This window comes from Chiloscyllium plagiosum, chromosome 9, assembly GCF_004010195.1.
Source record: "Chiloscyllium plagiosum isolate BGI_BamShark_2017 chromosome 9, ASM401019v2, whole genome shotgun sequence".
Lineage (NCBI taxonomy): Eukaryota > Metazoa > Chordata > Chondrichthyes > Orectolobiformes > Hemiscylliidae > Chiloscyllium > Chiloscyllium plagiosum.
Genome location: NC_057718.1, coordinates 2,754,534 through 2,781,017, shown reverse-complemented (window position 1 = coordinate 2,781,017; position 26,484 = coordinate 2,754,534). Strand labels below are relative to the sequence as shown.

General features: G+C 44.7%; 1 protein-coding gene and 1 long non-coding RNA gene across 2 annotated transcripts in view; one reads left to right on the top strand and one right to left on the bottom strand.

The window, feature by feature from the left end:
* Positions 1-26,484, top strand: part of LOC122552552 (immunoglobulin superfamily member 2-like) — a 1,022,215-nt gene that overhangs the window by 924,181 nt on the left and 71,550 nt on the right. The window lies entirely within an intron of this gene.
* Positions 22,708-26,484, bottom strand: part of LOC122552564 — an 8,813-nt gene continuing 5,036 nt past the window's right edge. The window contains exons 3-4 of the long non-coding RNA XR_006312419.1: positions 24,414-24,487; positions 22,708-22,742 (exon numbers count right to left, since the gene is read on the bottom strand). This is a non-coding gene — a long non-coding RNA (uncharacterized LOC122552564). The remainder of the gene's footprint in view (positions 22,743-24,413; positions 24,488-26,484) is intronic.

The window sequence follows — 26,484 nt, the reverse complement described above, 5'->3', positions numbered from 1 at the left end:
CCTTAATCCTGTACTCAGCTTTCAAATTCGACCTTCCAAAATGCATCACCTCACATTTATCAAGGTTGAACTCCATCTGTCACCTCTCAGCCCATCTCTGCATCCTGTCAATATCCCGCTGCAGCCTACAACAGCCCTCTATACTGTCAACGACACCTCCAACCTTTGTGTCGTCTGCAAACTTGCTGACCCATCCTTCAATCCCCTCATCCAAGTCATGAATAAAAGTTACAAACAGTAGAGGCCCAAGGACAGAGCCCTGTGGAACACCACTCACCACTGACTTCCAGGCAGAATATTTTCCTTCTACTACCACTCGCTGTCTTCTGTTGGCCAGCCAATTCTGTATCCAGACAGCTAAGTTCCCTGTATCTCATTCCTCCTGACCTTCTGAATGAGCCTATCATGGGGAACCTTATCAAATGCCTATGATTTACTTTTTGTTTTCAGTCTTTCTCCTTTATTACTCTAAAATCCTTCTGTCTATTCTAGAATATAAGACAATAAGAAAATATGAAATAGGAACATGAGTAGGCCATTCTACTCCTCGAGCCTTCTCCACCATGGTCTTGAGATTTTAAATGCGAAATTTCAAATCACAACTCTTGAGTCTTTGGGCCATCATTTCCCAGAACCCTCCGCAGTTCCTGTTCTGCTCAACGATTCTCCCATCTCCACCTCTGATGCATTTTGCCTTTCCTCATACCCTGTTTACTCCCCTTCTTAGGCCAAAGGAACAGGAGTAGTCTGCTCCACCACTCAATGAAATGGTGGATGATCAATGACCTCAGTGAGACTTTAACACACTGTCTCCAAATCCCTTCATGTAAATCATCTCCAAAAAACTTTAATTTCAGTCTTGAATGATCCCAATAACTGAGTCTCCACAGTTCTCTGGGGAATGTAGGTTATTGGGATTTCAGCCAAGCCTTTGACAAGGCACGGTCTGGGAGACTGATAGTGAAAGTAAAAGCTGATGGGATCTAAGGTCACTAGGTAAGTTGGATTCAAAAGTGGTTCTGACACAGCAACAGAGGGTGATGGTAGAGATCTGTTTGTGACTGGAGGCCAGTGTCCTGTGGTGTACCAAAGGGATCAGTGCTCGGTCCTTTATTGTCCATGCTGTAGAAAAACGATACAGATCTGAATGTGGACAATGGCAATTATGCAGATGACAGAATGATAGGCCAAGTGCTTGAGAGTGAGAAGGATGGTGTTAGATTGCAGGGGATAAATATAGATTGGTCTGGTGGGCTGATCAGTGGCAGCTAGAATTAAATCCTGATATCTGTGAGGTGATGCACCTTGAAGAAGTAACAAGACAAGGAGTACTCACTGAATGGCAAGAAATGAGGAAGCTCAGAGGAAAGTGGGTGAAGTGTTTGGAAATACAGAATGTGTTGTCAGCTGCAGATTACTGCCTGACCTTAATGTTTTTAAAGTGATCTTTATTTTCCATTTCCAAGTACCTTGTTGAATCCAGTGCTAGTTCAGTTTCCAACAGTTCATCGTGTCAGAGAGGGTCAGACAGTGAGACTGACTGTGCACCATGAAGAGCACTGAGCTGCAAGAAGTGATCATTCATTAGTAACAACAGCTCCCCAGGAAAAGAAAGGACAAGATGAGAGCTCGTTCCAGAAATAATTCACCAGGAAACTCCTCCAGCTTTCCTGCTTCATTTCAACCTTCCAGAGAGCCTTCCTAGAACAGCTTCACTCTGACCATTACAAACATACAGCCCATTGACACTGCAGTCTCTGCCTGCAATGTGTGGGGTTATACCCATTCAATTACTGTTCTTCAGTCTAATCTAGAAGACCATCTGATATAGGAACAGATGAGGCTTGAGCTCTGCCTTTCAATCATTGCTGATTTGTTTTTGAAACTCATTCTCCAGGCCATTGCCCATAGCCTTTGACCCCCTCACTGATCCAGTACCTATCTATCTCAGTCTTAAATACATTCAATGACTTGGCCTCTGCAGCCCTCTGTGTATTGAGTTCCACAGATTCATCATCCTCTGGCTGATGAAATTCCTCCTCATCTCAGCTGCCATTGTGGAATGTCACCCAGACTAATATCTCCCCATGTGACTCCACGAGAAACCCTGAAACATTTTTCTGTGTTAAAGGCATTATAAAACTGCAAGTTGTTGCTGATTAATCAGGTTTGAGCTAATCACACATCAGTTTGCACATTTTGACCTAATATCAGTTTCAAATGTTGCAGTCAGAGACTGACAAATGACATCGTGAACAACCTGTGGTCTGGGTGTTTTCTTCTTGTTTATATCTTTGTTAATCATCACTGACAGAGTGAGTTCAGCAGCTATTTTAAATTGTACTCAATTTCACTGATATAACAAGTTTCTCAATAATCTAATTATCTGACCACTAAACTGTGTGTCTATGTTCTTGAGCTAATTAATTGAAAAGTATGACCCGGAGCTGCTGGCAGCTTGTGCACATTTGAGGTGACAAAGTTTCCCCACCCATATCACCCTAGCCCACTGTGTATTCATGTGTTATCAACAACTGCCTTGGAATGAACAGCAACAGAAATGACAAATGGTTCTAGCTATTTGTTTGAGAGAAGCTGCTGCCCTTGAGACGTGTAACCAATGTCAGGATCAGGGGGCTGTGGCACACTGGCAGTGTCCCTAACTGTAGACCACAAGGCCAGGGATCAAGTCCCACCCTGTGGTACAGCACACCCCCACAGGTTGCTGAGAAGTAATTTCAATATTATAAGGGCTGGCTCCATATTTAACTAATGTTGCATTCTATTTGGTGATCTTCGGCTGAGACCACAATGATTGGCAGTGGGTTAATCACACATTGTGATCCCTGGGTCTATTTTCAGGGATTCTTTAACCCAGTTTAATCCATCATCCCCTTTCAAGCTGTGCTTCAGACCATACCATTTGATCAAGTTTCTGAAACAGAGTCACAGAGTCTGCGTGGGTTTCCTCCGGGTGCTCCGGTTTCCTCCCACAATCCAAAAATGTGCATGTTAGGTGAATTGGCCGTGCTAAATTGCCCATAGTGTTAGGTGAAGGGGTAAATGTAGGGGAATGGGTCTGGTGGGTTGCGCTTTGGTGGGTCGGTGTGGATTTGTTGGGCCGAAGGGCCTGTTTCCACACTGTTAGTAATCTATTCTTAAACAGTCTCCACATGTCTGCTGTGCTCTTTCTGTGGAACAATTGCTCCCAGTCTGTACTTCCCAACTCTTGTCTGATAGTGTCATAATTTCCTTTTCCCCAAGTAAATATCTTCCTTTGGTAACTACTTCTTTCCCTCTCCAAGGCTATACGAGGCAGTTGTGATCACTGTCACCCAAGTGTTCTCCAACTGTGAGATCTGACACCTTTCCTGGCTCATTGCCGAACACCAAATCCAAAATGGCCTCTCTCCTCATCAGATGTCTATATATTGAGTAAGGAAACCCTCCTGAACACACCTGACAAAAATGGCTTCATCCAAACCATCTGCACGAAGGAGGTTCCAGTTGATATTAGGAAAGTTGAAATCACCCAGAACAACAACCCTGCTACATCTGCATTTTTCCAGAATCTGCCCGCCTATGAGATCTTCAATCTCTCTACTGCTATTAGGGGGTCTGTAGAAAACTCCCAATGAGGTGGCTGTTCCCTTGCTGTTCCTAATTTCCACCCATACTGACTCAGTGGACAAACCTTCCTCAACAACCTTTGTTTCTGTAGCTGTGATGCACTCTCTGATTAGCAATGCTACACCCCCTCCTCTTTTTCCACCCGCACTGTACTTTTTAAACATTCTAAACCCTGGAACATCAAACAACCATTCCTGTCCCTGTGAAACCCAGTTACTGTTATGGCCACAAGATCATAGCCCCAAGTACTGATCCATGCTCTAAGTTTGTCACTTTTATTTCTGACACTCCTTGCATTAAAGTAGACACATTTTAACCGATCTCTTTGTTTCATCACATGAGAAACCTTCCCGATAGATTCACTGCATCCTGACACTGCCCTATCTGCAACTGCCCCTCTCTCAGGTATGTAGCTCTGATTCCCACCCCCCCGCTAAACTAGTCTAAACTCTCCCGAACCACACAAGCAAATTTCCCACCCAGAACATTTGTGCGCCTCCAGTTCAAGTGCAACTCATCCTTCATATACAGATCCCACCAATCCCTGAAGGTATTCCAATGGTTTAGGTATCTGAAGTCCTCCCTCCTGCACCAGCCTCACAGCCATGTGTTAAGCTGCATTTGCTGACTGTTCCTCACCGTTATCTTGTGACAACGGCAGCAAACCTGAGATCACTACTCTACTTGTCCTGCTCTTTAGCTTCCAACCTAGCTCTCTGTAGTCACTTTCAGATCCTCAATCCCCTTCCTGGCTATATCATTGATGCCAATATGTACCACGATTTCTGGCTTCTCACCCTCCCCCTTCAGAATCCAGTAAACCCGATCGTCGACATCCCGGACCCTGGCACCAGGGAGGCAACATACCTTCTGGGAGTCCTGTTCCTGACCACAAAATCTCCTGTCAATCCATCTAACTGTTGAGTCTTCTATCACTCACGCATTTCTATTTTCCCCCTTCCCTTCTGAGTCACAGTGCCAGGCTCAGTGCCAGAGACCTGATAACTATGGCTTTCTCCTGGTAGGCCGTCCCCACCAGCAGTATCCAAAACGTTTTATTTATTGCTGAGGGGAACGGCCACAGGGAAATCCTGCTCTGACCGTCGACTCCCTTTCCTCCCCCTGACAGTAACCCAGCTGTCCTTATCCTGTGTCTGAGGAGTGACCACCTCCCTGTACAACCTCTCAATTTCTGCCTCAGCCTCCCAGGTGATCCTTGGTTCATCCAGCTCCAGCTCCAGTTCCCTAACTCGGTTTTCGAGGAGCTGGAGTTGGGTGCACTTCCTGCTAATGTGGTCGGCAGAGACATAGGAAGTGTTTCTCACCTGCCACATTCTGGAGGAGGAACATGCAACTGCCCTAACATCCATATCCTGCTACTCTGAAAGCTCAAACAGGACTAAACAAGGAAGAGAAGAAAAGAAAAAAAAGGAGAAAAACTGAAAACTTACCGAGTTTACAGACTCTTCGTAAGGTTAGTGGAGGTGGGTGGGAGGGAAGCCCTATGGTGCAGGGTTTCGGGTTTAGATCTCACTCACTTAAAAACTTCCTGGAAATCCTCATTTCTCTCTGCCCTCTCTCCTCACTGCTCTGTTCAAAAAATGTTGTTGTTTACTCATCTTCCCAGCAGTCCTCTGTTCCTCCCTCGCACCTCTCGACAAATGAGTCACTTCGCTGTTTATTTGAGAAGACGATAAGAGCGAGCACATCTCTGTGGGTCTGGAGTCATGTGTAGGCCAGACCAGGTAAAGGTGGCAAATTTCCTTCCGTGAAGGACATTAGTGAAGCAGATGGGTTTTTACAACAATTAATGGGAACATTGGGTTAGCCTGGAAGTTTCCCAGTATTACTCCATCAGCCTGTATTAATCTTTAATAATCGAGATTTGAGAGTTTGACAGAATACAAAGTGATTTATTTTCTAGAAATTTATTATATTCCATCGATATTCACTCTTTTGAGCTAACTCCACATTTAGCTGAACCATGGCTGATCTGTACCTCAGTGTCATTTAAAATAAAGGTTGAACTGGTTTCTGTTGTAGCCCGTTAAGTTGTTTCAAATTGAGGACTCTGGGTCTGTACTCACTGAAGTTTCGAAGAAGTGGGTGGGATCTGATTAAAACATCCAGAATACTGAGGGGCCTGGATAAAGTGGATGTGGAGAAGAGGTTTCCACCAGTATGACAGACTCGGACACAGCCTCAGAGTTAAGGGATGATCTTTTAGAATTCAGATGAGGAGGAATTTCTTCACCCAGAGGATGGTGAACCTGTTGAACCCATTGCCATAGAAGGCTGTGAAGGCCATGTCACTGAGTGTATTTAAAATAGAGACAGATAGGTGTTTGTATCGTAAGGACATTAAATGCACCGGGGAGAGGGAAGCAGAATGGAGCTGAGAAACATTTCCGTCATGATCAAATTGTGCAGCAGACTCAATGGGCTGAATGGCCCATTTCTGCTCACATATCTTACGGTCTCATGATCTTGAGGTTTAAATTGGAAATTGCAAACTCTCAGCTCTCGAGTCTTTGGGCCATCATTTCCCAGAACCTTCTGCAGCTTCTGTTCTGCTCAATGACATTCCCACCTCCACCTCTGATGCACTTGGCCCTTCCTCATAGCCGCCCTGTTTACTCACCTCTTAGTCATCCCCTTAACCTAAGAGATACAGACTGAGGGACATAGGAACATGAGTAGGTCATTCAGCCCATAATGCCTGCTCCACCACTCAATTAAATGATGGATGACCAATGACCTCGATGGCACTTTGACATAATGTCTCCAAATCCCTTCACGTAATTCAGCTCCAGAAAGCTTTAACTTCAATTCTCTGTGAATTTCAGCCAAGCCTTTGTCAAGGCCCACTATGGGAGACTGATAATGAAAGTAAAAGCTGATGGGATCTCGGATCACTTGGCAAGTTGGATCCAAATTGATTCTGACCCAGCAACATAATGTAGTAGTAGAGGACTGTTTGTGTGACTGGAGGCCAGCGTCCAGTGATGGAATCAGTGGTCAGTCCTTCATTGTCCATGCTGTACATAAACGATGCAGATCTGAGTGTGAAGGATCGTCAGTAAGTTTGCAGATGACAGAAAGATCAGCCAAGTGCTTGTGAGTGAGGAGGATGGTATTAGATGGTATTAGATTGCAGGAGGATAGAAATGGATTGGTCAGGTGGCCAGATCAGTGCAGCTCGAATTAAACCCTGATATCTGTGAGGTGATGCACTTTGAAGAAAGAACAAGACACGGGAATACTCACGAAATGATAAGAAATGAGGAAGCTCAGAGGAACTGAGGGGTGAAGCGATTGGAAATACAGATTTTGTTGTCAGATGCAGATTACTGCCTGACCATAATGCTTTTAAAGTGATCTTTATTTTCCATTTCCAGGTGCCATGTTGAATCCAGTGCTTGTTCAATTTCCAACAGTTAATCATGTCAGAGAGGATCAGACAGTGAGACTGACAGTGCACCATGAAGAACACCAAGCTGCCAGAAATGATCATTCAGTGGTAACAACAGCTCCCCAGGAAAAGAAAGGACAAGATGATAGCTCGTTCCAGAAATAATTCACCAGGAAACTCCTCCAGCTTTCCTGCTTCCAGAGAGCCCTCCTAGAACAGCTTCACTCTGACCATTACAAACATACAGCCCAGTGCAGTCTCCACCTGCAATGTGTGGGGCTATACCCATTCAATTACTGACCCTCAGTTTCATATATACAACCATTAGATTTAGGAGCAGAATGAGGCCATTTTGCCCATCAAGCCTGCTCTGCCATTCAATCATTGCTGATATGTCTTTGAAACTCATTCTCCAGGTCACTCCAAATAACTTTTGGCCCCCTTACTGATCCAGAATTTACCTATCTCGGTCTTAAGTACACTCAATGACTTGGCCTCTGCAGCCCTCTGCATATTGAGTTCCACAGATTCATCAACCTCAAGCTGATGAAATTTCTCCTCATCTCAGCTGCCATTGTGGAATGTCACCCAGACTAATATCTCCCCATGTGACTCTATGTGAGAAACCCATGGAAAGTTTTCCTGTGTTAAAGGCACTGTAAAATACAAGCTGTTGTTTTTAATCAGGTTTGAGCTAATCACACATCAGCTTCTACATTTTGACCTAATATCAGTTTCAGATGTTGCAGTCAGAGACTGGCAAATGACATCGTGAACAACTGAGAACAACAGTTGCTGCCTGTGGTCTGGGTGTTTTCTTCTTGTTTATATCTTTGTTAATCATCACTGACAGAGTGAGTTCAGCAGATATTTTAAATTGTACTCAATTTCACTGATATAACCAGTTTCTCAATAATCTAATTATCTGACCACTAAACTGTGTGTCTATGTTCTTGAGCTAATTAATTGAAAAGTATGACCCGGAGCTGCTGGCAGCTTGTGCACATTTGAGGTGACAAAGTTTCCCCACCCATATCACCCTAACCCACTGTGTATTCATGTGTTATCAACAACTGCCTTGAATGAACAGCAACAGAAATGACAAATGGTCCTAGCTATTTGTTTGAGAGAAGCTGCTGCCCTTGAGATGTGTAACCAATGTCAGGATCAGGGGGCTGTGGCACACTGGCAATGTCCCTAACTGTAGACCTCAAGGGCAGGGATCAAGTCTCACCCTGTGGTACAGTACACCCCCACAGGTTGCTGAGAAATAATTATAACAATATAAGGGCTGACTCCGTATTTAACTAATGTTGTATTCTGCTTGATGATCTCCGGCTGAGACCACAATGATTGGCTGTGGGTTAATCACACATTGCGATCCCTCGGTCTATTTTCAGGGATTCTCTAGATTAACCCATCCTGTTTCTCTATTGTTCCCTTCCCTTTAGAACTCTGCTTCAGACTGAACCATTTGATCAAGTTTCTGAAACAGTAACACTGAACTGGAAATGTTAACTCAGTTTCTCTCCCGACAGATGCTGCCAGATTTGCTGAGTTCCTACAGCAATTTCAGTTTTTTGATTTTTTGGGGGTTTATTGTCTTTAGGTTGCATTTCTTGATTGGTGATAAAATGTGTTCATTGTATGTATACACACTGCTACATAAATGGCAATTGTTATAAAGTGGAGGGGTTTGGGCCCAGTGTGTTTTTTAATAAGTGTTTTGACCATTCACAGGGTTGCAACAAATGTGTGATTTCTTGATGTTTCGGTGACTCTGAGGAACTTGCATTGAATAAGTCATTCCCATCATTCCTGAAATAAACCTCTCTGAGCCACGTTTAGAAAATCCAGCCAGTAATATCCTCCTTCAGAAGAGAGCAGCCAGCACTCTATTGTCACTGTTTTTCCTTTACTGATACTTTAACTTCTTCATCTCCTGAAACAAGGCATTAAAGAAGCTGCAGTTGGCTGGGGCACTTTGTGTTTCCAAGTATTAACTGGAGGTACAATAAACTGTGTGGAGAAACTGGGTTGTCATTCTGTTGAGATGATTAGTGGAACTCTAGTTGCTGTGATGCTGTCGCTCAGTGTTGCTTTGGGTAAGTGTTTGCTTTGGAGAATGTGATGTGGAGGAGCCAGTGTTGAACTGAAGTGTTGCACAGTGGAACTACGCAGAGCAGAGGAAAATCACCTATACCTTGTATTCAAAAAGAATGGGTACCCAATGAGCACAGTCTGCCGATTTCTCAGCAACAAACCCAAACAAGCAGACAAAACACTCCCAGGAACCCTAGCCACTCTCCCCTACTTCAAAGAAATCTCAGAAATGACTGCCAGACTACTCAGACTTCTTGGCATCATGGCAGCCTACAAACCCACCACCACACTAAAACAGCTGCTAATGAACTTGAAAGATCCTCTACAGACAACAAGCAAAACTAATATCATTTACAATATACAGTGCAAGAACTGTAACAGACACTACATTGGACAAACAGGCAGAAATCTAGCCACCAGGATACATGAACACCAAATAGCCACAAAACGACATGACCCTGACTCACTAGTATCCTTACATTCAGATGAGGAAGGACATCATTTCGACTGAGACAACACATCCATCTTAGGATAAGCCAAACAGAGACACGCACGAGAATTCCTGGAAGCATGGCATTCCAACCGGAACTCTATCAACAAACACATCGAGTTAGACTCCATCTGCCACCCCCTGAGAAAAAGAACAGGAAATTACATCACCAACCCAAAGAAACCCAATCATATAAATAGAAAGCAGGAATCATGTATACTGCTTTGCCTGAGGCCCACTAAAGATGTTACCTAGTAGGGTGACAAAATGTCTGGAAATGAACCTCCCAGCTCAGCGAGCAAACCTACATCCAGAGATTTACATATTAATGAACCGAAACCTGCAACCCATTCTAAAAGCTGAAAGACTTAACAGCAGCCTTGGTTTGTTCAATATATCATTTCAGTTGCATGACACTGTATTCTTTTGCTGTAAATTTTGTGTCTTATGGTCCTGCTCCACAGCTACCTGATGAAAGAGCAGTCAAAATAAACCTGTTGCACTATAATCTGGTGTTGTATGATTTGTAACTTTTCTTTGGAGAAATTTAACTTGCTACAAAAGATCTTTTCATGGTTTGTGCTGCTGTGGAGTTTGTGTAAATTCTGTATCACAAGGAGAATTTATCACTGTCCGGGATTGTTTGGTGCAGCTGACACAGAGCTCCACAGGCTGGGAACACAGACCAGAAAACTGAGTGTAAATAATTATGGCCCAGCACTGATCCCTGTGACACTCCAATAGCTGCAGGTTGCCATCCTGAAAATGTCCCCTTTATCTTCACTCTCTGTCTTCTATTAGTTCTGATCTGGAGGTGCTGGGGTTGGACTGGAGTGGACAGAGTTAAAAATCACACAACACCAGGTTTATTTGGAAGCGCAAGCTTTCAGGGCACTGCTCCTTAATCAGGTAGCTAGAGATGCAGGGTGATAGGACACAGAATTTATCATAAATTTACTTTCAAATCAGCCCATCAATTCTCTACCAACCCTCCAAAGAGTAACCCACCAACACCCTATTATGTTACGTTTATCCCTGACTAGTGCACAAAATCTACACATCCCCTGAATACCAAGGGCAATTTAGCATGGCCAATTCACCAAACCAGCACATTTTTGAATTGCAGGAGGAAATGCACACAGACACAGGGAGAACGTGCAAACTACACACAGTCAGTCGTCTGAGGCGGGAATTGAACCCAGGTCTCTAGCGCTGTGAGGCAGCAGTGCTAACCATTGTGCCACCGTGCCGGAAAGGTGGAGAAGAGCAGAGCAATAGTTATTGGGGACTCGATAGTTCGGGGCACAGATAGGCGGTTTTGTGGGGGCGATAGATACTCACGTTTGGTATGTTGCCTCCCAGGTGCAAGGGTACGTGACGTCTCTGATCGTGTTTTCCGGGTCCTTAAGGGGAAGGGGGAGCAGCCCGAATTCGTGGTCCACATTGGCACCAATGACATAGGTAGGAAGAGGGCTGAGGATGTTAGGCAGGCTTTCAGGGAGCTGGGTTGGAAGCTCAGAGTTAGAACAAACAGAGTTGTTGTCTCTGGTTTGTTACCCGTGCCACGTGATAGAGAGTTGAGGAATAGAGAGAGAGAACAGTTAAATGCGTGGCTACAGGGATGGTGCAGGAGGGAGGGATTCCGGTATTTGGATAACTGGGGTTCTTTCTGGGGAAAGTGGGACCTCTAACAAGCTGCTTCAAAAAGCCATCTCATACACATTCCACAAATTCCTTTTCTTACAATCCCTACCAACCTGATGTCCTCAATCCACCTGCATATTGAAATCCCCCATGATTACTGTAACTTTGCCTTTCTTATGCTCCTTTTCTATCTCCTAGCGTCTCTTGCGCCCAGTTCCTGACTACTGTTTGGAGGCCTGTGCATAACTCCTACTGTAGATTTCTTTTACCATTTCGGTTCCTCAATTCTTCCCACACAAATTCTACATCATCTGACCCTACTTTATTGCTTACTATTGATTTAATTCAATTTCTTACTAATAAGATCACCCCAACCCCTCAGCCCACCTGTCTATCTTTTTGATAAAATGTTAACCCTTGGATATTCAGCTCTCAATTCTGATCGCCTTGCAGCCACATCTCTATGATGCCCACCATGTCAATCCTGCCAATTTCGATCTGTGCCACAAGCTCATTTACTTTATTCCTTATACTGTGTACATTCAGATATAATACCATCAGACCTGTATTAACAGGCCCTCTTCTCATTGTCATTTGTTTGTCCAGTGTGCTTGAAGTTTGATTGTGAACCCCTTCCAAACACCCTGTCCTATTTGTGTCAATGCTAGAGACTTTAATAACCTCTCCTAAGTTCTCTTTCCCTGTCATTTCTTTCATATTTTACCATGCATTTGAATCCAGCCCTACAGATGTTAACCTGCTGCTTTGTTTCCCACTGGGGGATGTTTTACCCCTTTCCTCCCCCGCACTTCCTAGTTTAAAGTCCTCTTGACCAGCCCATTTATTTTTCTCGCTGGAACATTGGTCTCAGCTCGGTTCAGGTGGAGACCGCCCCAGCAGTACAGATCCCTCTTGTTCGAATTCTGATGTCAGTGCCCCATGAAAAGGAACCCCTGTTTCCCACATCACTCTTCTGGCCATGTGTTTACTTCCCTTATTCTCGTGTCCCTATGCCAATTTGCACATGGTTTAGGCAGCAATCCGGAGATTATAACCCTTCAGGACCTGTTCATTAATTTTGTTCCTAGCTCCTGATAATCCCTGAACAAGTCCTCTTTCCTAGTTTTGCCGATATTGTTTGTTCTGGCATGGACTACAACAACTGGATCCTCCCCCTCCCTCTCCAATCTTTTTTCAAGCTGGTCAGAGACATTCCTTACCCTGGCAGCGGGCAAGCGACACACCATGCAGGACTCTCGATCCTGCTTACAAAGGATACTATCTATCCCCCTAATTATAGAATCCCTTACAACTACCACTTGTCTTTTTGCTCCTGCTTCTTAAATGGCCTCCCGTCCCATGGTGCAGTGGTCAATTGATTCATTCTCCCTGCAGCCCTTTTCCTCATTCACACAGGGAGCAAATACCTCGTACCTGTTGGACAAGGTCAAGAGCTGAGGCTCCTCTGTTCCTGAATGCAGAATCCCTCGACCTGCCTCACTTGCAGTGACACCCTACTTACCAAATTTGAAATAATTAATCTACCAGATGCGACTGTATCCTGAAACAAAGCTTCCAGGGAACTCTCCTCCTCCCAGATGTGCCACAGTGTTTGAAGCCCATCTCATCAATTCAGAGCCGGACTTCTTCCAGCAAGCAACACTAAGAGACATTATGACCACAACCTTTAATTATTCAGTGTGTTACCATCATTGAATCCGCCACTCTCAATATCCTGGAGGTTACCATTGACCAGCAACTCATCTGGACGCACCACCTGGGGTGGCACGGTAGCTCAGTGCTTAGCACTGCTGCCTCACAGCACAGGGGGCTTGGGTTCATTTCCAGCTTTGGGCAAATGTCTATGTGGAGTTTGTACATTCTCCCATGTCTGCAAGGGTTTCCTCCAGGTGCTGTGGTTTCCTTTCTCTGTCCAAAGATGTGCAGGTTAGATGGATTAGCCATTAGCCATGCTAAATTGTCCATTGTCTGGGGATGTGTAGGTTTGGCGATTAGCCGTGGGGGTTGCAGGGACAAGGTAGGGAGATGTTTTTTGGTGGGATGCTCTTCGGGGGATGGTGTTGGACATGTTGGGCTAAAGGGCCTCTTTCCAAATAGTAGGGATTCTATATAAACACAGTGACTGCACGAGTAGCTCAGAGGCTCGGAATACTGCATTGAATAAATCAACTCTTGACTCCCTAAACCCTGTCCATGATCTACATGGCACAGGTGTGATGGAGTACTCCCCACTTTACTGTAAAAGTACAGCTCCAGTAGCACTCAAAAAGCTTCACATCATCCAGGACAAAGCAGCACACTTGATTGGCACTGCACCCACTTTGTTCACCATCGACATTTAGTAGTGATAGTGTGTATATCTACAAAATACACTGCAGAAATTCATGAAAGATCCTTAGCCCCTTCCAAATCCAGAGCCACTTCCATCTAGAAGGACCAGGACAGCAGATACATCAGAACACCACCACCTGCAAGTGTCTCCAAGCCAGTCACCATCCTGATTTAGAAATGTGTCATTCTTCTTTACTGTCACTGGGTCAAAATCCTGGAATTCCCTCCCTAATAGCATTGTGGGTCTCCTTACTGTCCATGGGCTGCAATGGCTCAGAAAGGCAGCTGACTCCCACCTTCTCACAGGGCAACAATGGACAGGCAATAAATGCCAGCTAGCCAGCAACACCCATGTTCCATGAGTGAATCAATCTAAAAACGTTCTAGTTATTCAAAACTTGAGGTAATTTTCCTTCACTACCAGATCTGCATGTTTCATTTAACTGTTCCAGTCTCATAAGCTGCGATGCTTTTTTTCCCACGAGCACTCACGCTACCAAGATTTTCTCAGTCTTCCATTAAAAGTTTTTGCAGATTTACAATGAAATATCTCTCGTCTGGATGTTTTCATAAACAACAACCTTTACATTGAGGAAACCTATTCCCTTAACCGTCTTCAACAATCTCTGTTTCTAGGAGAATGTATTAAGACTATAAGAAATAGAGCCAGGAGCATACCTTCCAGCCACTCGAGCCTGCTGGTCCAACATTCCTTGATACGTGGCTGATCCAACAGTCCTCATTCCACTTCCTTGCCCCTTTCCCTGTAGCGCTTGATTCTCCAACTGATCAAGAATCTATCTCAGTTTAAACATACACAAGAACTCTGTCTCTACAGCACTCTGTGGCAAGGAGTGGGCATAGCTTTAAATTAAGGGGTGGTAGGTTTTGGACAGATGTTAGGGGTAGATTCTTTACTCAGCGAGTCGTGAGTTCATGGAATGCCCTGCCAGTAGCAGTGGTCGACTCTCCCTCTTTATGGGCATTTAAACGGGCATTGGATAGGCATATGGAGGATAGTGGGCTAGTGTAGGTTAGGTGGGCTTGGATTGGCGCAACATCGAGGGCCAAAGGGCCTGTACTGCACTGTATTTTCTATGTTCGATGTTCTATGTTCTCTACAAGAGAGTGTGGGCTTGCTTGTGTGCAAGCTTGGAAAAGTGTGTGTGTGAGTGTGATGGGGTGTAAGCCTGTGAGAGAGTGCGTGTGTGGATGTGAGTGTGGGAGGTGTATGTGTGTGCATAAGAGAGAGAGCTTGTGTATGAGAAAGGGTCAACGTGAGTGTGTGACTCTGTAAGAGAGTGTGTGTGTTTGTGTGTGTGAGTGTGTGTGTGTGTGCGTGTGTGTGTGTGCGTGTGTGTGTTTGAGAGACTGTAAAGTGCAATGTGGTCACCTGTAGTGTGACATGAACCCAAGGTCCGGTTGAGGCCATTCCCCTGGGTACAGAACGTGGTTATCAGCCTCTGCTCAGCCTGTCCCGAAGTCTGCCTTGTATGATGGTCACCCGAAGGTCCAAAGCTGAATGTCTCTAATGCTGACTGGTGATTGTCATGCGGTGTCCATTCATCTGTTGCTGTCACGTCTGCTCAGTCTCGCCAATGTAGCATGCCTCGGGGCATCGTTGTCTGCAGCGTATGAGATAGACAATGTAGGCTGATTCACATGAATACCTGCCGTGTACAAGGTGAGTGGTGTCCCTACGTGTAATAATGGCATCTGTGTTGATTTTCTGACACGTCCTGTAGTGGCCTTCCCTACTTCTCCACTTCTCCCTTTAAACAACCACCAAACCTTCAACAGATCATTGTTTGCAGCAAACTGCCCAGCCTTCAGGACAAAAATGACAACAACACTGTCATGGTAACCACTGCAAGATGTCTATCTCATACATTTTTAATAAAACACAATGGAGCCCAGGATTCACTGAACATTTCCAGTCTTTCAAAGAGCCCTCTAGTAACAGCTTCATTCTGACCATCACAAACATGCAGCCCAATGACATGGGTCTATTACTGCTCAGTGCAGGGAAGTGTCCTTGGTGAAGGAAACCAGCTCATTGTAATCAGTAAGTGGAGTTTATACGACAATCATCTCCAGTAAAAACCTCATGCTTAATGAATGAATTGGAGATCAGTTTGTGATCAAGATGATTGAGGAGATGATGGAGAGTGATCTCAGGGATGGATTCACTATGGGGAGGAAGCTGAGTTCAGGTTAAGTGTTGGTGGTGTGTTTGGGAGAAAGGGGATTTATTTGTGACAATGGGAGGAGGATTTTGTGGGAAATGTGAAGCTTTTTCCTGGAGAATGAGTAATATTAATTCCATTCAACTCACAAGATTGTCAGTGCCATCGGGCTGGATTGCAGAGTCAGGGAGATTGCTCTGTGAGGTGTCACATCTGCAGGGGAATCTCTCAGGGATTGGGAATGAACCACAGAGCACAAAGGAGCACACACATCTCTCCCCATTCGAGAGGCAATAGGTTCGATCCACATTGAGCACAGGGAAAGGGGAGGGGCTTAATCTCCATGAGCTCCCACAGCTGAGACTGAGATTGAAGCGGAGATGTTGTGATTATTCTACATTATACTCCAGCCATCCGAGTCACCTGACTAGGGAAGAGTGATCATAATATTCTGGGAGTTTCCAACATAATTAGCTGGAGCTTCATGTTGAATGTTGCTGAGAGCCTGGCTTCAGTCCCCATCCTGGCTCAGGTAGTTCCTGGGGCTTTCTCTTCTTGTCCCATTGTGAGGGAGTGAGCAGCCAATAGCAAATCAGATGTAATGCAGACAGATGTGAGGATACTCAGATTGGATGGAGAAATAAGAGCAGTGGAGACAATTTTAGTAAAAAGTGCAATTCTATCGGGTATGCAGGAGCAGACAGAGCTGGGAGTATACTCTTCAGCTGAAAAAAAGTCATGAAATATGTAAGGGAACATCAGAACCACCCTTGAAAGTTCTGTTGCAAAAAGTAAACACTGAACTGAAACCTATATTAGGATGACATAAAAATGCTCGCACTGTGAGAAGCCGGAATGTGGAACTGTTTGGATATTTAAGGAGAACAACTGAAGCAAACTTGTCAAGCTGACGAAAAACAGTGAGAAAAGATCCCTCTCTTTTGGTAAAAAGTGAAGAGATCTTCAAGGAGGACCAGCTGCACAGTTTCTCCCTCTCAGTCAGTAAAAGACACGGAAAAAGCTGATAAAATCTCTGCATGAATATTTTGCAAAGATAACGTTTACAATGTCAGGATTTGGAACAATTACTAATTGGAATATGAATTATGGTCAGAAGATCTCCCATCAATGTTTCACTTTCTGGAATCAGCCTCATTGACAAGAAATTGAAGGAACTCTGAGAATCTAACACATTCCATCTTCTGATGGGATTTCCTTCCCCCTCTGGGATGGTCTTTGTTTCAGGCATTTTTAAAAACAGCTCAAACTATTTCTGCAGAGCCGTGTTGCCTTGGCTGTGAATTAATGTACATTTTATTCATCAGGATTTGCTGCTTGTTGATCTCTCTCTCTCTCTCTCTCTCTTCAGGTGTTTTCTACTTCCTTGTCGGAAACACAGAATGACTGTTTTACAAATTCTGCTTAAAACCAACAGCTTGCAGCAGCTGGTAAGGGAAAATAAACTGGCTTTCTTTGGGCATTAGTTAGCTTTTATTGCAGAGAAAAGGACTCCACCTCAATTTCCAGAGATCCGATGGCTTCTGGCTATAGCCTTTCATGTTCAGAAGCTGTTCAGCCAGCAATAATGTGGAGGAGCTAGTGTTGGACTGGGATGGACATAGTCAGAAGTCACACAACATTAGACTATAGTCCAACAGGTTTGTTTGAAATCACAAGTTTTTGGAGCATATCAGGTGTAGTGCAAGCAATCATATAGTTGGTGTTAGGCTGAAATGGGGAGATGATGGCCTAGTGGTATTATTACTGGACTGTTAGTCCAGAGACCCAGGTCATGTTCTGGGGGTCCTGGGTTTGAATCCCAGCATGGCAGACGGTGAAATTCGAATTCAACAAAAATCTGGAATTAAGAGTCACACAATGACCATGAATCCACTGTTGATTGTTGGGAAAACCCATCAGATTCACTAATGTCTTTCAGGGAATGAAACTGCCATCCTTACCTGGTCTGGCCGACATGTGACTCCAGACCCACAGCAATGTGGTTGACTCTTAACTGCCCCTGGTCAATTAAGGAAGGGCAATAAATGCTGGCCCAGCCAATGACATCCTCATCCCATGAATGAATTAAAAAAAAAGAAAGAAGGCCTTTGTCACAGGTCTCCACTCCATAGATCAGTTATCTACCTGTTGCATCTTCTACCCTCATCCCATCTAACCCTCAAACTGGGACTCTTCTGGTCACCCTGCTATCAGAAGGACACTATTAAATATGTAAGAGTTCAGAAACCATTTCCAGGATCTTGCCAGGAATGGAGGAATTGAGTTATAAAAATAGGCTGAAACTTTTTCCACTGGAGCATTGGAGGTTGAGGGGTAACTGTGTAGAGTTTTCTTTTAAATCATGAGTGTCATAGATAAGGCGAATAGCTCAGATATTTTCCCGAGGACAGGGGAGTTCAAAACTAGGAGGACTGTTTTTGGGGTGAGAGGAGAAAGATTTAAAAAGGACATGAGGGGCAACTTTTTTTGCACAGTGAGTGGTTCGAGCATCAAATGACCTGGCTCATGGCTCATCCACCTGGCCAGAACATGGGAAATACAGGATTATGTCTGGACACCACGGGTAATTTAACACACTGATACACCTGATCTGCATGTCTTTAGACAGTGGGAGGAAACCAGAGCATCCAAAGCAAACCCATGCAGCCATAGGGAGAATGTGCAAACTGCACACATACAAGTTCCTGAGAGTGGAATCAAACCTAGGTTGCTGGTGCTTTGACACAGCAGTCCAAACCACTGAGCTGACACTCATTGTAATGTGGGCCATGTGATGTACATCACAAATCATTTCTTTGAACATCCCAACAACAGTAAAGAGACTTGATAGCATCTAGTACAAAGCAAACACTTGAATGGCACCACACATACAAACATCTCCTCCCTCCACCACTGACACTCATTAACAGCAATGTGTACCCTCGACAAGCTGCACTGCAGAAATTCACCAAATGTCCTCAGAAAGCATCTTCTAAACTCACAACTATGTCCATCTAGAAGGTCAAGGGCAGCAGGTACATGGGAACTCCTGCAACTTAATTTCCAAGCCAGTAGAAAACAATAAGAAGTTCACCAAACATTTTGTTCAAATTGATTCCCAAGGCTGTTATAGCAAGAGACTTTGAAAACTCAATGCAGACAGGTAGAGTCACCAAGATTTTGTGAAAGTGAAAATATTATCGACTCGTTGATTATCTTGTTGGATTATCTTGTTGATTATCTTGTTGGATTTACAACAACAAACAACAATGATAAATGATTGATTTTCAGGCTGTAACTAGTGAAGCCTACCTTTCACATGTTCATGAATATTGTCATTAATGGCTCGCCAGCATTTATTGGCCATTCCAAAGTGCCCAGAGAGGAGACATACATTAATCAAATTAAACTGTGCTTCTGGAGTCACATTAGGCCAGACAGGGCAAGAATCAGAGATTGTCACAGGGTCAGTGCTGAGGTCTCAAGTATTTACAATTTCTATCAATGAGTGTGCAAAATCTGGGAATAATGCCCCGCAGTCAGCATCTGATAATCCTTATGTTCCAGGACCCAGGTATTGCACAGAAGGATTGATTCTGTAGTTTAAGTTTCAGGAGTTGCTTTAGGCCCTGTCAAATAAAATTAAAAACATTATTAATTTCCAAAAGATAATTTCACATGTAATGGGTTTACCCAGGAGATAACTCAGAGATTCCTGCCTGGAAGCTGCCAGCCTTGTCTCACCAGCTGGTGGGGAATATATGTATCCCAGAGACAATGTCAGTCAAGGCTGCAGTTGGTCAGAACACCAGCGCAAGGGAACAGGGTTCAATTCCAAACTAGGGCAACTGTCTGTGTGGAGTTTGTACATTCTTCCTATGTCTACTTGGATTTCTTCCAGGTGCTCCATTTTCCTCCCATGTACAGGTTAGTTGAATTGGCCATGCTAAATTACTCATCATGTGTAGGGATGTGCATTAGTCAGGGGTAAATATAGGACAATAGGGTTGGGTTTTGGTTTTGGGTGTCAGGATGGACTTGCTGGGCCGAAGGCCCTGTTTCCACACTGCAGGGATTCTATAAAAAAAAACACAAGGTGTGTGTGTGTGTATGTTTTTTTGTGTGTGTGTGTCAGACATGATCAATAATGGCCTGTGATCACACTGCACTCACTGCCCACTTTCAGTTCATGCCACCACCAGGGCAACTAGAAATGGTCAATGAAAGCTGACACAACCACACCCACATCCCCAGAATGATTACAATAAACACAAGACCATGTCGGGTGATGGTTTTTTTTTATTCGTTTATGGGATGTGGATGTCACTGACTGGGCCAGCATTCACTACCCATTCCCGAATTGCCTCTTGAACTGACTGCCTTGTTAGTGCCATTTCAGAGGGTTGTTTAGAGTCAATGACATTGATGTGGGTCTGGAGTCACATATAGACCTCCCAAGTATAACCTACAGGTTTTCATCTCTGACAGATACGTTCAATAACTGGGAAGTTATTGATGACTATCGACTGGGTTTCGGTGGTCACCATGAGGCTGGATTTTTAATTCAACTTCATCGGTTGTTGTGTTCAGTCTCACAGTCAATGGGTCAGGGGAGCTGTATGAGACATGGAGGACTCAATGAATGACAGGACACGAGGAAGCTCAGGGGGACAGAGGGAGCTTGGGGAGCTTGTCCTCAGTTAAAAGGAGAGGTTGGACAGGCTGGAACTGTTTTCACTGGAGCTCAAGAGGTTGAGGGGTGAACTTAAAAATTAGGAGGAACATAGATAGGGTGAAGAGCAAAGATCTTTTGTTGTGGGTAAGGGATGCAAAACTAGGGCACACATTTTTAAGGTGACTGGAGCAAGATTTAAAAGGGACCTGAGAAGCGATATATTCATATGGAGGGTGGTTCATAAGTGGAATGAAATGCCAGAGGAAATGGGAGATGCAGGTACAATTGCAACATTTAAAAGACATTTGGATAGGTACATGAACAGGAAAGGTTCCATTGGATATGTCCAAACACATGCAACTTGGAATATTTTAGTTTGGGAAAATGATCAGCATGGACGAGTTGGACCGAAGGGTCTGTTTCTGTGTTGTATGATTCCATGAATCTATGAAAAGCCGGACGTTTAGAGGGGATTTGAGGAAAGGTCTTTTCACCCAGAGATTAGTGGGAATATGGAATTCACTGCTTGGGAGGGTAGTTGAGGCGGGAAACCTCAAACTTCAGAAATAACTTGGATAAGCAACTGCAATGTTATAATATTCAAGGCTGTGAATGTAGTGGTTGAAGTTTGGACTAGTGGAGGTTTAGTGTAATGATTGATGGAACAGACTCGATGGGCTGAAGGGTCTCTTTTTTACTGAATGATGATTCCTCATGGTGATGACATCATCACTGCATCACAGCTGTGACCTGAGAGTACAAAGATCTCTGACTCCATCTTGCATCTGATCACATGAGGCATGAGAAATAATCTTGCTTTGTGTAACCCAATCACTAATGTTAGGCCTGACATTGAAAAGCCTGAGGAAGGTCATGCTTGCATATAACAGGAGTTTCCTCCAGTTTTACAGTAGCTGTACATAACAGTAGCTCTTAGACTCATGAATAACACAATCCCCGCACCCAGATTCTCATGATCTCAGAGGCAGCACGAACATTGCTGCAGCTGGTAAACTACCCTGCTGGAGGCAAAACTAGAAACATACCTTTAAGCTCACTGTAAATAGAGCGATCCCAATGCTGCAGTGCCTAACAGGAAAAAGAGATATGTTAAAACCTGTGATCTATAATGTTGACAAAATCATGGCTTATTTAGAATGATTTCACATTCTAACAATATTTACTGCTTATGGGCAAAAGGGATTTCCCTCCCTGAAACCAGATCCATGTCTCCTTCATTCATTTGTGTTGGCCCAGTGGAAAAACATTTGTTTCTGAGACTGGAGCTTTTCGATTGAAAGCCGAGTCCAGGGATGTGATCGTACCATCCAGGCTGCTCCCTCAGTGCAGTACGGAGGCAGTGCAGCACTGTCAGCAGGACAGGCTTTCAATGAGATGTCAAACTGAAACCCTGTCTTCTCAAGCAGGTGGACAGATGATGTTTTTGGAAGAAACTGTGGAATTCTCTCCGCAGGAGTTGACAATGTTCCATCGCTGAGAGCATTTCAGGTTGGAATGGACAAACCTTTGGTTTCTCTGAGAATTTCTGGGATAGGAGGAGCAGCTGGGAAAGTGGAATTGGGGCAGATTATCCACCAGGATTGTATTGAATGGTGGAGCAGCTTGAAGAAGCTGTCAACTTTATACTTTCTCCTATTCCTTATGCTCTTATATTCTAAAGCAGCATTGTTCTCCCAGTGATGTTGCTGTGTTTAAATCAGTTCCTCTCTTTCTGATAACAGTGACCACACTTCAAAACTCTTCAGTCATTGTAAAGGCTCCCAAGCTATGCTGGGGTTGTGAGAGGAATGATGTAAATGAAAAAACATTTTCTTTCTGAGAATAATGGAATGCAGTGATGATTGTAGCTGGCTCCTGAGGTTGGCAGTGGCTGAGGAGACCAGGGATTGGGTATGATCGAAGAAGGGATAGCCGTGGGGCTGAGTGGCAGAGGATGAGATTTGAACTTGAAGGGTCCAGGAGGGCTCAACTTCTGGTGGAGAACAGGAAAATCTCATTAATTGAGTTGGGAATCCAGCATGGTGAACACTCTGGTTTGCTTCGCACTGAGCCTATTCCCACTCATGATGATTGGTGGATAGAAATGTCAGTCAGATGATGGGACCAATGGAAAGTCAGAAACAGGACACTTTGGGAATAGGGTGAATGTTGTAAAGCCAGATGTTAATTGCAGTGCAAGATATTTACCATGTAGGCGGAGTCTGAATCTGCTGGAGAATCCTTCACATTCTGTAATTAGAAGGAAACAAGAAATATTGTACTCAGTAATCATTGTGAAATGAGAGATGACTGAATGCTGATTAGATAGAGTCAGGGATTAGTCTTGAAACCTTTCTATTTCCAAAAAAGTGGCTGATTTGTCAAACAGTTTCTGAATCAGAGCTGTGGGCAGCTGACAGTACAGCTGGATATGAGAGGAATAGAGCTCTCAGAGAAAAGTAGATCCCAGAGGGAAAATCAGGAACAAAATCAGGAATACTTGGACCTGAACATCCTGGTCAAACTTAACCCTGATTATGAATTACACAAGACAAGTTGGACGGGTACATCTCATTTGATAATTTGAGTGATTTGGTTTTCCTGCTGAAGGATCAGTCACTGGTCACCATGAGGGATAGTTGGAGATGAGCCATGCTAAGCTGCTCTCCAATAACCCCTCATTGGTGTCTGAGAGATCATGTAGAGATGTGGGATCAGTCCTCCTGGTCTCTCTCGAGAGACATGAGCTGTCAAGGAGTGGAAATGTTTTGTATTTTTGACTGTGAACTGAAATGGAAAATTAACAGGTTTAGAAACCAAGAAATGTAGAGCGATTCCTGCACTTTCTGAAAGCAAGTAACCTGATCCTCACTGTGAGTGTTGTTTACACAGCTGCCCATTGGGGAAGTAGGGGGAGAGGATTTACAGAGCAGGAGTGTGGAGAGAGTGAGGGAATTGGGGTGGGAAGGAGAGGATGGGGCTGGAGGGTAGGTAATACTGGAATTCTAACCAAAAACATGTGTTCTGTGAACCTGTGACTAGTTATTTATAACAAAAGTCTTCTGCTTTGCAATAATAATGTGAGAAGCTCAGTGTGAATCAGTCAGGGAGCTGCTGTCAGTGTGAATCAGTCAGGGAGCTGCTGTCAGTGTGAATCAGTCAGGGAGATGGTGTCAGTGTGAATCAGTCAGGGAGATGGTGTCAGTGTGAATCAGTCAGGGAACTGCTGTCAGTGTGAATCAGTCAGGGAGATGGTGTCAGTGTGAATCAGTCAGGGAGCTGCTGTCAGTGTGAATCAGTCAGGGAGATGGTGTCAGTGTGAATCACTCAGGGAGCTGCTATCAGCGTGAATCAGTTCCCCCTCTGCCTCCTGTAAATAAGTGAAAGCATCTGGAGAAGGAAGATTGAGAAACACCATCTGAGCAGCACAAGAATCAAATCAGAAAACCCTGTGGATAGGGAACTCTGAACTGTCTTCCCACTCTTTCCACTGTTCATTACGCCCATGTTTTTATCTGTCTATGCCAGTCTCTATGTGTGAAAGGGGGGGTTTATTCGAGGGTGTGAGTTTTAACTGGGAGAGCTACATGTCATTGTTTTCCTAAAACTGAATTCTACTTCTTTGTACGAAACAGGAACTCTTGTTAAGGAGAGAAACCTGATATGTGCGTTCTGTCATGCTGTGTCTAAAAGATAGGGAAATGGCTTCTTGAATATGGTTTGTAAACATTTTTAAATTTTGTGACCAGTTCATAAATAGCTGGTTTCCATTTCCAGCAGCTTAACCCCGTTCGATGTAACAAGGGGTTTCAGATAAAAGGTTGGCTGTGCAGGAGAAATTGATTTGAAATCATAAATTGACAATGACACCAGCTCCTCCCTGTTCCAGGAACATGTACAGTGAAGAACAGTGAAGCTTACCTGCCTGTGTCCTGTCGAAGGAGGGATTCTGTCAGCTCCAGGGAGACACTGGTTACCAGCTGCTGTCACTGAGTCTGTGAGACAAATAATCACATGTCACAGGTGGGTAGCTGGGATGTTGTTGAGAGCATTTCCCCATAAAGACCACATCTTTTTAATTGTCTTTATTTTGGATTGGGGAGAAAAATCAGAAAAGGATATTGCTTTAAACAAAGGAGATGGAAAAGACTGGTATCTGGCTTTCTCAAAAAGTGTGGAGCTGGGAAAGCACAGCTGGTCAGGCAGCATCTGAGGAGCAGGAGAATTGAGCAAAAGCTCTTCATCAGGGATGAGGTTGGTGGGCCAAGGGGGCTGGAAGATAAATGGGAGCGAGTGGGGGTGGGGGTGGGAGGAAGCGAGCGGGGAACGCAATAGATAGATGAGGGTGGGGGAGAAGATGATAGGTTGGAGAGGAGGGTGGAGCAGATAGTTGGGAAGGAAGATGGACAGGTAGGACCATTCAAGAGGGCGGAGCCTAGTTGGAAGGTTGGGACTGGGATAAGGTTGGGGAAGACAAATGGGGAAACTGGTGAAATCCACATTGATCCCGTGTGGTTGGAAAGTCCTAATGGGGAAGATGAGGCATTCTTCCTTCAGGTGTCGGGTGGTTAGGGTTTGCCGGTGGATGATTCCCAGGACCTGAATGTCCTTGGTGGAATGGGAGGGGGAGTTAAAGTGTTCAGCAACAGGGCAGTAAGGTTGGACAGTGCAGGTGTCCTAGAGATGTTCTCTTAAATGATCCATAAGTTGATGTCCTATCTCCCCAATGTCAAGGAGACCACATCAGGTGCAACAGATGCAGTGGATGACATTTGTGGAAGTACAGGTAAATGTTTTTCAGATGTGGAAAGATCCTTTGGGGCCTTGGACAGAGGTGAGGGGGGAGGTTTGCCACAGGTTTTGCACTTACTATGATGGCAGGGGAAGGTGTCAGGAGGGGAGGGTGGGGGTTGGTGGGGGTCATGGATCTGGCAAGGGAGTCATGGAGAAAATGGTTTCTCCGAAGCACTGTTAGGGATGGGGAGGGAAATATGTCCCTGGTGGTGAGGTCTGTTTGTAGGTGGTGGATGTGATGGGGGAGGATGCAGTTTATCTGAAGATTGGTGGGGTGGAAGGTGAGGACCAGGGATGTTTTATCTGTGTTATGATCAGAGAGGTGGGGTTTAAATGCGGAGGTGCGGGAAGTGGAGGAGAAACACTGGAGGGCATGTGGGAGGGGAAGTTCCATCTTTGAAAAAGGAGGCCATCAGGTGTGTTCTGTGGTGGAATTGGTCCTGGGAGCTGATGCAGCAGAGGTGGAGGAATTGGGAATAAGAAATAATGTTTTTACTGGAGGCAGGTTCAGATGAGGAATAGTCCAGGTAGCTGTTGAGTTGGTCACTGAATACGGAGATGGAGAGGCCCAGGAAGGAGAGGGAGGTATCTGAGATGGTCCAGGTGAACTTGAGGTCAGGAGGGAAGGTGTTAGTGAAGTTGATGAACTGCTCAACCTTCTCATGGGAGAACAAGATAGCATCGATGCAGTCATCAATGTAGCAGAGGAAAAAGTGGGTAATGGTGCTGATGTAGCTGTGGAAAATGGACTGTTCCACATGCCTGATGAAGAGGTAGGCATAGCTGGGGCCCATGAGGGTGCCCTGGCTGCCCCTTTGGTTTGGAGGAAGTGGGAGGATTGGAAGGAGAAGTTGTTGAGGGTGACGACCAGTTCAGCCAATCAGATGAGCATGTCAGTGGAAGGGGGCTAGTTGGGTCAGTGTGAGAGGAAGAAATGGAGGGCGGGTAGGCCTTTGTCAGGTCAGATGGATGTGTATAGCTACTGGATGTCCGTGGTGAAGATGAGGTGTTGGGGGCTGGGGAAATGAAAATCGTGGAGGAGGTGGAAGACATGGGTCATGTCCCAAATGTAGGTGGCGGGTTCCTGGACTAAGGGGGAGTGGGACGGTGTCAAGGTATGCAAAGACAAGCTCAGTGATTCAGGAGCAGGCTGAGACGATAGGTTGACCATGGCAGTCAGGTTTGTGACTGCTGCAAC